At 41.0% G+C, this 13184-nt stretch overlaps 1 protein-coding gene and 2 long non-coding RNA genes across 7 annotated transcripts in view; 1 reads left to right on the top strand and 2 right to left on the bottom strand.

The window, feature by feature from the left end:
• The window catches only part of LOC123502382, a 137133-nt gene that overhangs the window by 107160 nt on the left and 16789 nt on the right, over window positions 1-13184 (bottom strand). The window lies entirely within an intron of this gene.
• Window positions 6346-8204, bottom strand: LOC123502458. The gene is made up of 3 exons (XR_006674091.1): window positions 8119-8204; window positions 7408-7534; window positions 6346-6434 (listed from the first exon to the last, which is right to left on the bottom strand). It is a non-coding gene; the product is annotated as an uncharacterized LOC123502458 (long non-coding RNA).
• LOC123502424 lies at window positions 8892-12978 on the top strand. The gene is made up of 2 exons (XR_006674050.1): window positions 8892-9162; window positions 12806-12978. It is a non-coding gene; the product is annotated as an uncharacterized LOC123502424 (long non-coding RNA).

Genomic DNA, 13184 nt, shown 5'->3' with positions numbered 1-13184 from the left:
CAAATTGTCTTAAAATGCCATCAAAACCTGCCAAACTTTCTTAAATTGCACTCAAAATCTGCCAAACTCTCTTAATATGCCCTGAAAACATGTCAAACTGTCTTAATATGCCCTTAGAACATGCCAAACTGTCTTAAAATGTCTTCAAAATATGACAAACTATTTTAACATGGCCTCAAAACCAGCTAAACTGTCTCAAATTTCCCTCAAAACATAACAAACTACCTTAATATGCCCTCCAAATCTGCCAAACTGTCTTCAATTTCCCTAAAAACCTCCAAAATTGTCTTAATATACACTCAAAACCAAACTGTCTCAATATGCCCTCCAAAATGTCTTAAAATGCCCTCAAAACATGTCAAACTGTCTCAAAATGCTCTCAAAACATGCCAAACTGTCTCAATATGGCCATAAAATATGTCAAACTTCTCAAAATAACCTCAAAATATGCCAAACTGTCTTAAATTGCCTTCAAAGCATGTCAAACTGTCTTAAATTGCCCTGAAATATGTCAAACTGTCTTAAAATACCCTTAAAAAATGCTTCAAAATCTTACCCAGCCCAACCCAACCACACCTCCCCACACCACACACCACACCACTGACCTGCATAAGGAAGGGAGTCGTGTGACCTCAGCATTGAGTGGCCACCTCCTCTCGGGTCACAGTGAAGTCCCAGTCCAAGGAGTCCTGCAGCAAAGGTCAGAGGTCACACAGGTCACACTGGGATAGTAATAATAGTAATAGTATTAGCAGGAGGAGGAGGAGGAGGAGGAGGAGGAGGAGGAGGAGGAGGAGGAGGAGGAGGAGGAGGAGGAGGAGGAGGAGGAGGAGGAGGAGGAGGAGGAGGAGGAGGAGGAGGAGGAGGAGGAGGAGGAGGAGGAGGAGGAGGAGGAGGAGGAGGAGGAGGAGGAGGAGGAGGAGGAGGAGGAGGAGGAGGAGGAGGAGGAGGAGGAGGAGGAGGAAAAGAAATTCGTCCACCGTAAGAAGGGAAAGAAAGAGAGAGAGAGAGAGAGAGAGAGAGAGAGAGAGAGAGAGAGAGAGAGAGAGAGAGAGAGAGAGAGAGAGAGAGAGAATTGAAATAGCAAAAACTTTATGAAATGACAATGTTTATTATTTTACCTTAAAATGACATCAGAACCTGCCAAATTGTCTTAAAAATGCCATCAAAACCTGCCAAACTTTCTTAAATTGCACTCAAAATCTGCCAAACTCTCTTAATATGCCCTGAAAACATGTCAAACTGTCTTAATATGCCCTTAGAACATGCCAAACTGTCTAAAATGTCTTCAAAATATGACAAACTATTTTAACATGGCCTCAAAACCAGCTAAACTGTCTCAAATTTCCCTCAAAACATAACAAACTACCTTAATATGCCCTCCAAATCTGCCAAACTGTCTTCAATTTCCCTAAAAACCTCCAAAATTGTCTTAATATACACTCAAAACCAAACTGTCTCAATATGCCCTCCAAAATGTCTTAAAATGCCCTCAAAACATGTCAAACTGTCTCAAAATGCTCTCAAAACATGCCAAACTGTCTCAATATGGCCATAAAATATGTCAAACTTCTCAAAATACCCTCAAAATATGCCAAACTGTCTTAAATTGCCTTCAAAGCATGTCAAACTGTCTTAAATTGCCCTGAAATATGTCAAACTGTCTTAAAATACCCTTAAAAAATGCTTCAAAATCTTACCCAGCCCAACCCAACCACACCTCCCCACACCACACACCACACCACTGACCTGCATAAGGAAGGGAGCCGTGTGACCTCAGCATTGAGTGGCCACCTCCTCTCGGGTCACAGTGAACTCCCAGTCCAAGGAGTCCTGCAGCAAAGGTCAGAGGTCAAACAGGTCACACTGGGATAGTAATAATAGTAATAGTATTAGCACAGGAGGAGGAGGAGGAGGAGGAGGAGGAGGAGGAGGAGGAGGAGGAGGAGGAGGAGGAGGAGGAGGAGGAGGAGGAGGAGGAGGAGGAGGAGGAGGAGGAGGAGGAGGAGGAGGAGGAGGAGGAGGAGGAGGAGGAGGAGGAGGAGGAGGAGGAGGAGGAGGAGGAGGAGGAGGAGGAGGAGGAGGAGGAGGAGGAGGAGGAGGAGGAGGAGGAGGAGGAGGAGGAGGAGGAGGAGGAGGAGGAGGAGGAGAGAGAGAGAGAGAGAGAGAGAGAGAGAGAGAGAGAGAGAGAGAGAGAGAGAGAGAGAGAGAGAGAGAGAGAATTGAAATAGCAAAACTTTATGAAATGACAATGTTTATTATTTTACCTTTTCTTTTTCTCTTTTCTTCTTCTCCTCCTCTTCTCATATTCCTCCACCTCTTCTTCTTCTTCTTCTTCTTCTTCCTCTTCCTCTTCCTCCTCCTCCTCTTCTTGCCTTGGTCCGTCTTTCTCCATATTCTTAACACAATCTGAAATAAATAAAACTGGATTAATAGAGAGAGAGAGAGAGAGAGAGAGAGAGAGAGAGAGAGAGAGAGAGAGAGAGAGAGAGAGAGAGAGAGAGAGAGAGAGAGACCTTAGAGTTTCAGTGTGCGGAGGCCATAAATTCAGAGTGTTATTGAAGCAGTGGGTAAGTAAGTGAAGTGCTTGACAGTGACACATTGAGAATAAGTGAAGTGATAATACAAGATATATAGTGACACAAGTGATACACTGCAGGAGTAATTATCACTACATCAATAAGAACACTAGCAGTCAAATAGTTGGTGGGCTTTGAGATAGGAGATACCCATAATGCCTTCTTTAGCCCGTTAAAACACAATGGAAATGCACCTATGCTTTCAATCTCCATTAATTCTCATCGTCCACACTTTTATGTCCACATTTAAAACTGCACACTCTTCTAAATCAAGTGAAAAAATTGAAGTTTATGAGACAAAATTGTAAGAAAAACATGCTTTCACACACCCCACACTCACCAAACACACAGCACACCAGCACACACCATTCCCACACCTGCACACACCAGCAAACCACAAACAACCCTTTGCAAACACTGGAAAATGCAAAAAAAAACACACCCCAAAAATATAGTTTACACAATAAACAACACATTTACACACACACCACACGTACCACACACACACTACACCTGAAGAAACCTTTCCCACACCTGCACACACCAGCACAGTACACAGCTTGGTGTGTGGAGGAGATATGGAGGAAAGAAAAGGAGGTGGTGGAGGGAAAAATTAGAAAAATTGTCAGGTTTTGAAGTGAGATTTAGAAAAGTACTATTTTGACTATGATAGAAGTGAGATAGGAGACTCAAAATTGGAGGGAAGGTGGAGGAAACATGGAGGAAATAGTCTACTGAAGGAAAAGCCAGGAGGACCTGTGGAGGGAGATATGGAAGAAACAAGACAAACATTACCTAACCAAAACGCACCAAAATTACCAAAAATATTGCATCAAACAACACACACACACACACACACACACACACACACACACACACACACACACACACACAAGCCATATTGATAGAATTTTCAGAGAGACGTATAATTTGCTAAGGAATATTGGAGTAGCATTTCACTATATGGACAAGGAAATGAAGAAGAAATTGATAAGTACTAAAATAAGACCTAGATTGGAATATGCAGGAGTTGTGTGGACTCCCAAAAAAAAACACATAAGAAAATTAGAGACTACAAAAATGGCTGCAAGAATGGTTCCAGAATTTAAAGGGATGGCATATGAGGAGAGACTAAAGGCAATGGATCTACCAACCTTGGAGCAGAGAGAGAGAGACGGATCTGATACAAGTTTATAAATTGATTAACGGAATGGATGAAGTGGATAATGAGAAACTGATCCTGAGAGAAGAATATAACTTTAGAAGCACAAGATCGCATAGTAAGAAACTAAGGAAGGGACGATGTCTGAGAGATGTTAAAAAAATTTAGTTTCCCGCAAAGATGTGTTGAGACTTGGAACAGTTTGAGTGAGGAAGTGGTGTCAGCAAAGAGTGTACATAGTTTTAAAGAAAAATTAGATAAGTCTAGATATGGAGACGGGACCACACGAGCATAAAGCCCAGGCCCTGTAAAACTACAACTAGGTAAATACATACACACACACACACACACCTGCACTCCACAAACAACCCTTAAATCACACCTGGAAAACACCCACAATAAGTCTACCCTAGCCAACCCACACCAAAAAACAATAAATACTATACATAGGTAGCTATAGTTGACATTACAAAAACATACAAAAAACGGTATTATTCCAGTGTTTCACCACATTCCACTAAATGTTTTTTACCCACCTCATGAGATAGAGCTCCTCATTACGAGTATTTTTAATCCTATATTTATAAGGCGCAACCTATTTATAATGGTGATACCAAATTTCAAAAATTTAATCGTATTTTTGGCGATCTCACTCCCGAGTCAATAGAACAGAGACAGACTGGCGCGAGAGCTGCTCGACCCAGGGCAGCGGCTAGCGTGCGGGCCAACATTAGTGACTCGTTTTGTTTGAGCTATTGTTTCCGCTGATTGGTTACTTCCGTTTGAAAGTGAACTGGCAGCCAATGAAAAAAAAAAAATCATAATTTATTCAACCAATCACGGTGGCCTTGGGACTTGCGGTATGAATTTGAATTCAGTTTGAGGCAAGATGTCCCACTGTGCAGGTTGTGAACTGCATTACTTCAATGTTTTGGTTATCATATTTTCAATAGATGTCATGTCGGCTGAGTGAGAGCTGTGAGGGTGGAGCTGGGAAACGAGGAAAACTGGAGGGACCACTTCATTTGGACAGTGCCACAGTTCCTACTAATACATATTGGTTTGTAGAGCAAGAAAAATAAATCATGAAAATAATTTAATACAACAACACCTGGATAGAATTTTGATTGTCCCCATCACATTGACAGGTTAATGGTATATGATGGCTGTTATTATCATTGATGTTTTCTTTCAGGGTTCACAAGCAGACATGCAGTGTTGTCCAAAGAGGCACTGGGCAGCTGAAACACCGATTTCATGTCTTGCACAGTGAGGTCCGGGTCAGCCCACCATTGAAGGTGTGCAAGATGGTGCATGTTTGTGCTATGTTGCACAATATATGTAAAGACAGGAATATTCCTATTCCTATTGATGCAGGCCACCCTGACTTTGAAGAGCAGCAGCACGACTTCGTACAAGAAGTGCCACCACTTCCAGCTGCTCGACAAAATTCGGGTCGCCTGTATCGAGATGAATTCTGCAACTTGCATTTCAAGTATGTTGATTATTTTGTACCAATATATACTGGCTTTACTGTATTTGATCTTGGATATGTCTACTTATCATGCATTAGTATCTCATTACTGTTGATTAACCACCTTTTTTCAGCAATCCTGCCAGAAACATGGCCCACCTGCCCCACCACTGATCTGGTGACACATGCAGAGATCAATTTTGCAACTTGCATTTCAAGTATGTTGGTTATTCATTCTGTACCAATATTTACTGGCTTCTATAAATAATCTTGGATACATTCACTCATCATCTCATTATTGTTGATAAGCAACCTAATTTTTCTTTTCTTTTCTTTTTTCATTCTTTCTTTCCAGCATTCCTGCTTGAAGTGCGGATCTCCTGCCCTTCAGCACATATGGCCAGTCACATGCCAAGGTACTGTCAACATCTATGCTTTCCATCTCCCTTAATTGTCATCCTCACCACTTCCATCACTTTCTTCCTGGGAGCTCCTGGCCTCACTGTCCTTTTCTGGCAAATATTCCTCATGTGAGTCACTAATGAGTCCTTCTGATTGACTCTCATTGTCCTCAGAATCCTGTAATTCATCTAATAGAGCCAGCTCACCCTCAGAATTCCTCAAGGGTGACAATGACAACACCATTACACCACACTGGTCAGTAACACACTGCCCACCGGCCACCACCCTCCCCTCAGGCCACATGGTCCCTCTCCCCAAGCCACCGTACCCAGTGTCCCTGAAAACAGTTAGTCACTTTGTCACTGAATCATAAAAAACACACAAAGCGAGAAGATGAAGCACTGATGGAGCGATGGTGTGTGCATGTACTGTAAATATCTTGAAACACCCTTAAAACACCCTAACATAGCCTAAAATAGTTAAAACAGTCTTAAACACCCTTAAATAGCCTTAAAATAACCCTAAAAACACTAAAACAGTCTTAAACACCCTTAAAATAGCTTAAAACTGCCTTAAACATCCTAAAATTCTTCAAACACCCTAAAATAGCCTTAAACAATCTAAAACAGTCTAAAAATACCCTAAGACAGCCTTAAAACACCCTAAAGTAGCCTTAAACACCCTCAAAGTCTTCAAACACCCTAAAACAGCCTTCAATACTCACAGTTGGCTAGGTGTGTCCCAGCTGGTGTAGTTGCTATGTTCCATCCCTACATAGAGCCACTTCCTTTAGTACGGCCGGTGGTGGCTGGTGATCCTGTTGGGAGGAGGTGGTGGTGGTTATAATAGTACTAGTGGTGGTAGTGAAATGGTGTGGTTTTGTGAGCATCTGATGTGGTAATGTTGGTTGTTTGTGGTGGTTGTGGGTGTGGTTGGACAGTGGTGGTGGTGGTGGTGGTGGTATTAGGAGGATTTTAAAAAGACAAATATTTTCCGGCCAAAACAAGTTAAAAAATTGAGGTTTATGAGACAAAATTGTAAGGAAAAACACGCTTTCACACACCCGACACTCACCAAACACACAGCACACCAGCACACACCATTCCCACACCTGCACACACCAACAAACCACAAACAACCCTTTGCAAACACTGGCAAATGCAAAAGACACACACCCAAAAAATATATAGTAGCTTACACTAAAAACATTTACACACACACCACACGTACCACACACACACCACACCTGCGGAAACCTTTCCCACACCTGCACACACCAGCACAGTACACAGCTTGGTGTGTGGAGGGAGATATGGAGGAAAGAAAAGGAGGTGGTGGAGGGAAAAATGAGAAAAATTGTCAGGTTTTGAAGTGAGATTTAGAAAAGTACTATTTTGACTATGATAGAAGTGAGATAGGAGAGTCAAAATTGGAGGGAAGGTGGAGGAAACATGGAGGAAATAGTCTATGGAAGGAAAAGCCTGGAGGTAACCTGTGGAGAGAGATATGGAGGAAACAAGACAAACATTACCTAACCAAAACGCACCAAAAATTACCTAAAAATATTGCATCACACACACACACACACACACACTCCACAAACAACCCTTATATCACACCTGGAAAACGCCCACAATAAGTTTACCCTAGCCAACCCACACCAAAAAAAAAAAAAACCACTATACATAGGTAGCTATAGTTGACATTACAAAACGTACAAAAACACACTTACACACACACCACACTCACAGCACACCTGAGGACACCTTTCCCACACCACACACACTCACCTCTCCCTCTGGAACTTGGTGAGTGGAGTATTTGTGAGTTTTGCCGCAGAGAGGAGACATGCAGCAAGTCAACAGCAGCGGCTCTCCAAGAACCCATTGTGACATTGTGGCAAGCCATGGTGCACCTCTGGAATAGTGGTAGTTGTTGTAGTAGTGGTAGTGGTGGTGGTGGTAGTAATAGTATAAATGAGGCGTGACAAGGCGTAGGAAAGGGTGAAGGACTGCCTACCACACTATAACACCACCATATCTCACTATCCACTTCAACTATCAAACTATCACGCATATGGGAGGTGTATGGATCCACAAACTATCTACGGAGGCAATATGGGGCGTGACAAGGCGTAGTAAATAAGAAAAACTGAAAATAGTTAACACAGAGAGGGCCGATGTGGAAGGCAGGATGGCGGACACTGCCTAACACAAGAACACCACCATATCTCAGTAACCGCTTCAACTATCAAACTATCCCGCGCATGGGAGGTGTATGGGTGCATAAGCTATCTATGGAGGCAATATGGGGGCGTGACAATGCGTAGGAGGGCAGGAATGACCACCGCAAATATGAGGCAACAAAACCCAAAAGTTTGCTTATAAAGACGCACTTATTTTCACTTTACCACACTTTTTTCACCTTAATTGGCACGTCTCACTAACTCTACATACTTTAGATAATAAGCATGTACACGCACCCACTTGGGAATAACTCACCTGCTCCACAAATGTTGAAAAACTGTAAATCTCATAACAGAGCTAACAATGGCGGATCTTCTCCTTCTTCTTCTTCTACGCAAAATGTCGACATCATTGTATACACTTCCTCTATCACTCAAACTTCTTATAAAATTCAAAATAACATTGAAATAAAATAAATAAAATATGATATGGTAAAGAAAAATGAAAATAACATGTGTATTATATTCCCAATACCGAAATGGGGGTGTTGGGGTCACTCAGAAATCTTGATAAAGAACATATTTCGCCTTAAGGATTGAAATATTTCTACTTAATTAGTGAAGTTGGCACTTTTCTGATATCTGATTTGTTATTAGTAAAGTAAACTAATTTCTAAACTACAATAGAATCGAGTCCAGCTGTGTTTTGGTTTACCGAAAAATAACGTTAAAGTCACTGCAAGGAATATAAAGTTTTTTTTCTTACCACGCCTAGGATTGTTTTGGTGCTTGATATAACACTTAAAAGATATGAAAAACATGATTCAAGTAACAATATTCCATAAAGTTTAGTCTACCTATTCGTATTTTCAATTTCAAAATTTTGAATGGTAACAAAATAGAAAACAAAAATCTTTATATGACAAAGAATCTGTGTTTTCTTTATTCGGCTGGAAAGCGAAAATTTGTGTTATTCAGAAAATGTAATATAACGTAGTTTGGGTGAGCTTTCCATCTCGACATTGTGGTGTGTTTGTCACCCGTTAATTGGACACAAACACCTTCCTTTCCACCGCTTTCAATAAAAACCACCCGGTAGGAATATTATATTTTGATTATTAGTTACACTATTTATCGCGCCTAAAAGTGTAGTGTATACTAGTCTGGGAGCCGTTTTTCTTGTGGCGATTTTTTAAATGAATTATCTACGTCAATATTGAACCCACGGGGGGCGCCTCACCCCTGCCTTCCCCATGGACAGTCCAGCAATGTCTGCTTCCACTCCCCCTGTGTTTCCAGACCCAGAGAGTGAAGCAAAGCCAGAATCAACCACCACACTAGATAAATAGCCATTACTGTGGTAAATAAGGCGATGGTTGTGTATATGTACCCCAGTTAACACCGCCCGCCGCCCACCTCACCCACACCCACAGCCCGCCCCAACATTTCCTTCAATTCTCACTGTTTTCTGCTGCTGCTGCGCCTCAAATGCATACCAGGGACAAAGAGGAGCGAGTAGTAGTAGTAGTAGCAGGAGCAGCAGTGTTATTATTATTACTATGAGGGTTAATGTGCGTGTGTGGGGGGGGGCTGTTTTATGTAAAATTATCTCTCTCTCTCTCTCTCTCTCTCTCTCTCTCTCTCTCTCTCTCTCTCTCTCTCTCTCTCTCTCTCTCTCTCCATGAAGGCCACAGAGGTGACTAGGTAGAGTGTTCCTGCAGTTAATAATTTAGAAATGTTGTTAATCTCTCACTGGAACCTTAAAAACAATAACAACTTCAACTATACTCTATTGATGAAGGTTAGACACACAACCCGTCACTTCAGAGGAGCTTGGCGGTGTCTTATGGTGTGGCTTGACAATGTTAGGGCTGGATATGTCACTAAGCCCTCTCTCTCTCTCTCTCTCTCTCTCTCTCTCATCGGTAAAGTTAGTCACTCTGAAGGTAAAAATGTGTCCCAGTAATGAAGGGGTTAAAATAGTGAAGACTGTGGCCATTAATCTTCTGTCCTCCATACACCCTTACTAATGTCAATAAAATGGTCTAATGGCACACAAATCTCAAGGTAAAAATGTTTCCCAGTACTGAAGGACTTAAATTAGTGAAGACTGTGGCCATTAATCTTCTGCCTTCCATACACCCTTCCTAATGTCAATAAAATGGTCTAATGGCACACAAATCTCAAGGTAAAAATGTGTCCCAGTACTGAAGGGGTTAAAATAGTGAAGACTGTGGCCATTAATCTTCTGCCCTCCATACACCCTTCCTAATGTCAATAAAATGGTCTAATGGTCCACAAATCTCAAGGTAAAATGTGTCCCAGTACTGAAGGAGTTAAAATAGTGAAGACTGTGGCCATTAATCTTCTGTCCTCCATACACCCTTCCTAATGTCAATAAAATGGTCTAATGGTACACAAATCTCAAGGTGAAAATGTTTCCCTGTACTGAAGGGGTTAAAATAGTGAAGACTGTGGCCATTAATCTTCTGTCCTCCATACACCCTTACTAATGTCAATAAAATGGTCTAATGGCACACAAATCTGAAGGTAAAAATGTGTCCTAGTACTGAAGGGGTTAGGGATGGGAGTTTAACATAACTGTAGTGTACTTTAGTGTAGATGATAAACTAAGGAATGGTACTATCAAACTGGAAATTGAGAAGATCCTAGAGACTAATGCACAACATCTACTGCTTACAATCTGGCCACGTGGGATTCAAAGGAACACAAAAGCCAGATGGAAATGGAAGAATGATATTAGAATGCATGGAGAAATATAAAATGATAATGCCCAATGACGATACAATTGTGACAGCTTAGCTCAGTAATCAGCTTACCTTGTTGAGAAAATGCTTTGCTTCAGTGACACCCCAGACAGCTTAGCTCAGTAATCAGCTTACCTTGTTGAGAAAATGCTTTGCTTCAGTGACACTCCAGACAGCTTAGCTCAGTAATCAGCTTACCTTTATACTCAGAGTATGTTTTGGGGCATTTTGAGGTGTTACATGGTGTTTTGAGTGTGTTTTGGGATAAAATTGAGTGTTTTAAGTGGTTTGGGCGTGTTGAGTGTGTGTGGGTGTGTTTGTATTGAGCTCAGAGTTTGTTTTGGGGCATTTTGAAATGTTTTGGGATAAAATTGAGTGTTTTAAGTGGTTTGGATGTATTGAGTGTGTGTGTGTGTGTGTGTTTGTATTGAGCTCTGGGTGTGTTTTGGGGCATTTTGAGGAGTTACATGGTGTTTTGAGTGTGTTTTGGGATAAAATTGAGTGTTTTACTGAAACTGAGGTTCCCCACGAATAGACCTGTCTCTGATAAAATGCTTTGGTCTGCAGTGACATCTCAGACAGCTTAGGTCAGTAATCAGCTTACCTTTGTGCCATCTTGACATGACATGATGCTCTCGGGAACACATTCCTCACACAAATAGATAAATCTCTGCACACTCAGTGAAATGTGGCTAAAAAATCTCTTAACTTCTTGTATGGTACATTTGCAGGATTGAAGCAAAGTCAGTCTTTTTATAATAATATATTTCCTCTATGTCACATAAACAGCTTTCATTCCTTCACAGCACCAACATCCACACAGAGTGTCCACACAGACAACACTGCGTCATTAAACTGTATATTAATGTACTTTAACTACTTTACTTGTACGATAAGTCCTCGTTACACGGTACATGTGCGTTCCTGAAAACCTTACCACAAATCAGAATTACCGCATCCCGAACCCATTATAACGTGCAATAATAGGGAATGCGCTCCAGCTTCCTGGGAGGTAGGCTAGAAAATGGCCTGTTCATACTCAGATATTGTGTACAAAAATCATTTCAAAGTAAAAAAATCTTTAATTGTCATATCAATAGATGTTTGCAAAGTTTTAGACAGTATAAGAAGGGATTATAGGATCAAAATTCTTATGGAATATCAAATAAATGAAAAAGTACTAGACCTAATAACAAAAGTTTACCCTGGAGACAAAACTAGACTAAGACTTCAAACACAAAATTTAACAAGTGGCATCAGACAGACAGACAGACAGACAGACAGCAGGGGGATGTACATACAGCCTTCATAACACTTGGCAAATTAACCCCTTCACTACCAGGACGTGCTCTCATACATAGTCATTCTGTTTTCTATTTTGGTGATTCTATACAGCTTCACAAACTTATTATGTGGGATTCAAATAGTGAAAACTCAGGCCATTAATCCTCTGACCTCCATAGACTCTTCCTAATGTCAATAAAATCGTCTAATCACGCCCAAAACTCACAGTAAAAATGCCTCCCAGTACTGAAGGGGTTAAAAATTATGAAGACTGTGGCCACTAATCTTGTGATCTCCATAGACTCTTCCTAATGTCAATAAAATGGTCTAATGGTACACAAATCTCAAGGTAAAAATACGTCCCAGAACTGAAGGGGTTAAAATAGTGAAGACTGTGGCCATTAATCTTCTGACCTCCATACACCCTTCCTAATGTCATCAAACTGGTCTAATGGTACACAAACCTCAAGGTAAAATGTATCCCAGTACTGAAGGGGTTAAAATAGTGAAAACTGTGGCCGTTTATCCTCTGCCCTCCATACACCCTTCCTAATGTCAATAAAATGGTCTAATGGTACACAAATCTCAAGTTAAAAATGTGTCCCAGTACTGAAGGGGTTAAAATAGTGAAAACTGTGGCCATTTATCCTCTGCCCTCCATACACCCTTCCTAATGTCAATAAAATGGTCTAATGGTACACAAACCTCAAGGTAAAAATATGTCCCAGTACTGAAGGGGTTAAAATAGTGAAGACTGGCCATTAATCTTCTGACCTCCATAACCCTTCCTAATGTCATCAAAATGGTATAATGGTACACAAACCTCAAGGTAAAAATATGTCCCAGTACTGAAGGGGTTAATAACTTTCAAAATAATAATAAAGACATTAGAAAGTGTAAATTTGTGTTTCAAAGATGACACTTTAAATGTGACTCACTTATTCTTTGCAGACGATGGAATGCTGTCAGTGAGCAGCATGGAAGATGCAGAGAGAGTGGCGGTCAGGTGGTGGTGGAGACAGGGAGAGTATGTGGCCTGGAGATTAACAAACAGAACACCAATAATCTTGTGACCTCCATGCACCCTTCCTAATGTCAATAAAGTTGTCTTATCATGCCCAAAATTGTCTTATATTGCCCTCAAAAATTACCAAACTATCTCAAAATGCCTCAAAACATGTCAAACTGTCTTAAAATGGCCTCAAAACATCCCAAACTGTCTTAAAATGCCCTCAAAACCTATCAAACTGTCTTAAAACTAACTCAAAACATGATAAACTCTCTTAAAATGCCCTCAAAAAATCCCAAACTGTCTTAAAATGGCCTCAAA

This window comes from Portunus trituberculatus, chromosome 11, assembly GCF_017591435.1.
Source record: "Portunus trituberculatus isolate SZX2019 chromosome 11, ASM1759143v1, whole genome shotgun sequence".
Taxonomy (NCBI): Eukaryota; Metazoa; Arthropoda; class Malacostraca; order Decapoda; family Portunidae; genus Portunus; species Portunus trituberculatus.
Note: the sequence above shows the minus strand (reverse complement) of the source record. Positions and strands in the feature narration are given on the sequence as shown.